Genomic DNA, 5,858 nt, shown 5'->3' with positions numbered 1-5,858 from the left:
GGCTCTGGTCATATACAAAGATCTAGAAAGATACAGAGATGCCAGTCGCTTTTAGCCACTCCCCTTTCCTTTTAACCAACCACACGAAAGATGAAGACCACGGTCTCTTGAGCAACATGAGACGAACACCCCGGATAAATATGAATTGTTTATTACCATATTACTATTCATTTATTAATTATTTTGCTTTAAGGGGAAAGCGTTGCCATGTGAACCATCTTCTATGTGCATTTCTTTTACGGCACAAGAATGGAACGCTGCGATTCCGGTCGACCAACTGGCTTGTGAAGGTCTTCAATCCCACACCAGCTAACAAGACAGTGGCCCTTTCCTTTCACAGCTCTAAGTGGAAATCATACAACAATACTTTGCTTTGGCCTTGGTCCAAATTGCACTCTATTCTTTTTAATCTCCCTTATAAGAAAAGAAAGGGGAACAGAGGGATTAGAATCTGCATGTCTTTTCCTCATTGGAGTGTGTGGATGTGAATGTAGGGAGGTGATGGGTACGCCTCTACTGGTCCAGGCTCACTGAAGTGGTAACCCTCTCTGCCCCTTTGGTTTGGGATAGGCTTGACTACTGCTAGATAATGCTGAGAGAGGAGATGGTGGTTGGTAGTGGCAGAAATAGAGCACCAGGCTAATCGGTGGGGCTGGTTTGTTTTCAGGAAGTGAGGGATAATCCAGACAGTGCAGACTAAAATGTGGGGAATTGTGTAAGTGTTGCAGAGTCTGGGTGAGCCCTGTTTTACTAGGCTCTGTGTTGAACGCAGAGAAGGTTGTGGAGCTGGCTTCTTCACAACACCTGGAGCTACTGAGGTATTACAATTACACCACATGTAATAGTGGTACCAAGGAGACTTTAAAGGACAACCCATTACACAGGGGGATAGGATCATTTACAGCCATACTTTAGAAACAGCAGCCACAATGGATGAAAAACACACACATTAGAGACTACAGTTGACTTTCCATTAGAAACACTAGAGAGCCCACCAACTGTTCTCAAACTCAGGCTCACTGCTCTCTTGTTTGATTATGCACTCATTAGTTTAAAACAGAGTTTAAAACAACTTTACAAAGTGCTTTTTCTTAAGAGGAAAGACCTTTCAGTGACTTTCCCCAAAAATGGCCCAGATTTTGAGGGTCTGGTGCTGTGGTGTGCCACCCCCGACTCTCTCGTGTTGCGTTGCCCAGCCCTCCTAATCGCCATGACTGGCTGACCTTTGGATTGGCCCCCTCTGTGATTTACAGCCTTTCACTGGCTTGACCTCTGCCTCCTCTGTCTCCCTACAGACACCCTGTTCACGTGAGTACTGTTGAAGTGCTGATGAGTCGGACAAGCACTGTTTCCCTGATGTATTGCCCTGGCTCGCCTTGTCAAGCTCTCTCTAGGTGGCACAATGCAGCCAGTGGTTCATTAACCCTCTACCCTCTACCCCCACCTCCACTAAGCCAGCTTCCCCTCTGGCCTGGAGCTATAGGTAGGCCAGGTTAAAGCCCCTAATGAAGTGTGCCATGGTGGTGGAGTGTGAATGCCACCACATGTGGGGATGATTGCAGTGCAGGACTGGCAGGGGACCCGGGAAGGTTTTGGGGAACACAGTTGGGGACACCGGCAGTAGCATTCCCAGAGGCCTTTGTGTGGAGTCACTCAGTGGGGCCCGGAGCCCGGCTCAGCAAAGCCCCCAGCGACCAGGACGCAGATTTTTGGGGCCTAATGAAACATAAGCAGCTGGGGGTTAACCTCTCTTAATCTTTAATTAAAGAGCCCCCCGTTCATCACCTCAGCTCCACACTGACAATAAGACAGATCAGAGAGACGGTGTCGGACTGACTTCTGGATTGGTCTTGAAATGTTGCTGTTCAAGGACCACAAATCTCTTTCTGAACTTGGGGTGTCCATATTGGTAAGTGGATGAGAAGGACAATGTTGTTTTGGTTCTGGGGATTCTTCAAAACTCCCTCAGCTCACTCATAAGGCCAAACCTCTTACTCTACACCCCCCCTCCCCCCTCCTTTCAGAAAAACCCAGTAGCCAGAGTATTACAGCACTTCCTCTTTGGGGGGTAGTTAATCACCTCTGAGCAAACATGTGTGTGCTGGACCGTGAAGGCACCATCTCTCTCACACTTCATAATGAACCTTGTTTTACACCGGCTCTCCCGCCTGACCGACACGTCCTCCAACACAGCCCACACAGGCCACTGAAGCGATTGCTTTTCTGCGATTGCCTGCAACTGGGAGAAGAAAGCAGAGTTTCTAGAAGGAAGAACATGTGATAAGACGATAGGAATAACAGGTTTGGACGCCTCATTTAGCTGGAAAAGCCCTTTCTCCTCACAGCTAGAGCGAGGCCCACCTCTCTTCTCTTTCCAAGGTTCTGACTCCTGAACTACAAAGGTCCAAACATATTTATTGACTTGTTTGACTATGGCTAATGAAATCCCCAGCACCATCATAATAAGACTAGTCCGTAACCTCCTAACCAATGAAGTGAGATTTACTCTATTTTCTCACAGACAAACAAAAACAAGTCAACAAAGAGCGAGTGCTCATAAAGGAGTTTTTAGCCAGATGGGTCACATGCTGTCCATTGAGAGTCCACCCCATCAAGCCCATTCACTGGCCTCTATAACACAGACAGACTGCTTAAATACCTGACATCAGAAAGAAAGGAAGAGCAGGAACAACAGATGAAATAAATAAAGCAGCCTCTGTGACTGATGTGTATGCACGGTGTTGGAGAGTCACTGACAATTAAAGAAATGTGTCTCTGCTCACAAAAGGGGTCTGGAAAATACTGAATGTTGCCTCGAGCCCCAAATTCCCGAGCCTTTCTCTCAGGATTGAAGGAGGCTTGCTGGGCGCATTTTTTTTTTATGCCGTTCCCGCTTGGACCCCCTTTAGAGTCTTTGTCTGTGCTCTGAGTCCATGAGAAAAGTCAATCACAGACACTTGGCTGTGCACGGCTCCTCGTGCGTTGGATTCCTCCCAGCTTCTCCTCTTGACATCACTACTCATAATTACACAAGGGGATCACCATTTAAATCCAAAAAATGGAAGGATGTGCTTTTCCTATTGCACACACTGAGTAAGATGTTGCTCACATGTGGGCCAGCCAATATGGTGACATCAAAAGAGGAGAAGAAAGCTAAATACAGTCTGGCGATTAAAATCCACATTTATGCAGCCCAATTTTCCTTGCGAGAGAAAATTCAGCGGCATTGGTTAGCTGGCTCCATTTGATCTGTCCTGAGAGAACTAAGAGATGCCTGAACCTTGGGGGCCTGTGATCCAAGCCTAGTGCTTTGGTAAAAACAGTCAATTATATTGTAAATTGCAGGGAGAGGAGCATTGAAATGTTTGAACAGCGAAGGATTTTTACAAATGAAAATAGTCAGTCAAACACAAAATTGAGCAAATAAACCAGGTTGCGAGCGGCGATGGGAAAAGTCAGGGTCTATCAACTAAGCCAATTACAACAAGCTAATCATACTGGCTGTGCTATAATGACATGACCTCAAACTACAGCTCACATACACAACAATACTGGTATAGGCACTCTCTATGAGAACCCAAATGTGTATTTATTTTGTATTTTATTTAACCTTTATTTAACTAGGCAAGTCAGTTAAGAACAAATTCTTATTTTACAATGACGACCTAATCAAGTATACACCACTTTCTCCATGTCCATCTCTCTCTCTCTCTTCCCCACAGGAAGGCAGAACCAGAACAGTGGAGAGACTGTTTTCTTTATTTCCCTATTCCACTAAAATAATCCCCACAGCGGCCATTTTTTCCCCTATCGCCCCAGAGAACTTCCCAGTTGCAGAATCTCAGAGGGAGAATTTCACAGTCTTTACACATGAACAGTAGCAGCAAAGTTTGCCTATATTTCAATGGAACGCGTCTTTAAGTTGAAGCAGAAAAATAAATGAATCATTTCCCCAAAGTCCCCTTTTATTTAAGTGTGTTATAAATCAATGTTAAGCAGTGTTATATCTCTGTGGATGGTGCCTACACAGGGTGTCAGTTCCAGTGCTGTTCAATCCATGTGTGTAATCTCATTTTTACTCTGCCCCTGCAGACATCAACCCTGTAAATCACACACAGGTAGTCCAACTTTGTTTCCACATTGGCTGTAAACTAGACTGCAGGGCCTCAACATGTGCTGCTGTTTGATCTCTCATAGCCTGGACTCCCAATCGGCTAAGAGCCATTCCTACACTGATATCATCCCTGTATAATCACAGAAAACAACTTTATGTTTGTTTCCTTGTGTATACTATACACAAGAAGGGACGATCAGCCAATGAGTATACAGCATAGCTGTTTGAGGTTTATTGACGTGTAGAGATGCTGTACGTGACTGGTCTCCTGTTGCTCACATGAAGACGCTACCTCTATCAGTCCGCTATAGAAATAGATACATACTGAGATTTGCTCTAGTTTGACACCATGCAGCAAGCCTATGGCCATGTGTTCATGTTTACCTGATACCAGCTTGAAGGCACTGTTTTTCTTGTTGCTTGGCTCAGTTTCTTGGTTGTATTTCTAAATGCATGAGATTGTTTTCCTTGAGTTACACATGTGTGTGTGTGGGTGGGGGGGAGTCAATCACAGTTATAATTCTCCGCTTGAAATACCATAAAGACAAGTAGTCATGTCTTAATCTGAGAAGTGTTTGCCTCTACTGGAATCCATTTAATGTTACTTTGCGTGAGAAGAGATGACCGGCTCTGGCTTTGATCCGGTGCGCTCTCCAGGAAGAACTAGATTAAAAGGTTCACGAAATCTATATAAATCTCAAATTGGTTTTTAGTGGGAATGCTTAAATCGGAAATTAACTTTATGCAAAGCGTGCAGGATAGGATGCCACGTGATGGTAATTCCAACAGCTATCTCATATCCATAACCTGTGTATCGGATGCCCTCATTTCAAAAGCTCCACACACACACACACACACACACACACACACACACACACACACACACACACACACACACACACACACACACACACACACACGCACACACACACACACACACACACACACACACACACACACACACACACACACACACACACACACACACACACACACACACACACACACACACACACGCTTCACTCTATGAAATAATAAGCATGTCTTTGGTCACGTCCCATGGAGGTCAAAGGAAGGCTGACAGACCCTTTTAATGCAGTCACAAGTCCGAGGGCTCACCATTTGAAGTATGCAGAGAGAGTGGAATTTGATTGGATTAGACTAGGTTCAGATAGTTGTGAGAAGAGCTAGCTGGCTAGCTGGTTGCAGGGGCTGAGATAGCTTTTTTCTGTGGCATTTTCCCCCAAATGAGAATAATAATAAAAAAGGATTGGCACAGAAGATAAGCTGGAACGTGATCTTAGCCCAAGACCAGATCAGAGACTCCCATTAAGGTTTGGGGTGATAAACCACATCTGTTTCAAATGTGGGTAAGACCAGAGGAGGACTCTCTCTCTCTTCTCTCTCACTCTCGTTGTATACCCCCCCTCTCAATTCAATTCAATTCAAAGGGCTTTATTGGCATTGGAAACATATGTTCACATTGCCAAAGCAAGTGAAGTAGATAATAAACAAAAGTGAAATAAACAAAAAATGAACAGTAAACATTACACTCACAAAAGTTCCAAAGGAATAGAGAAATTTCAAGTGTCATATTATGTCTATATACAGTGTTGTAACGATGTGTAAATAGTTGAAGTACAAAAGGGAAAATAAATAAACATAAATATGGGTTGTATTTACAATGGTGTTTGTTCTTCACTGGTTTCCCTTTTCTTGTGGCAACAGGTCACAAATATTGTTG

This window comes from Oncorhynchus tshawytscha, linkage group LG08 (assembly GCF_018296145.1).
Source record: "Oncorhynchus tshawytscha isolate Ot180627B linkage group LG08, Otsh_v2.0, whole genome shotgun sequence".
NCBI classification, from domain to species: domain Eukaryota; kingdom Metazoa; phylum Chordata; class Actinopteri; order Salmoniformes; family Salmonidae; genus Oncorhynchus; species Oncorhynchus tshawytscha.
Note: the sequence above shows the minus strand (reverse complement) of the source record.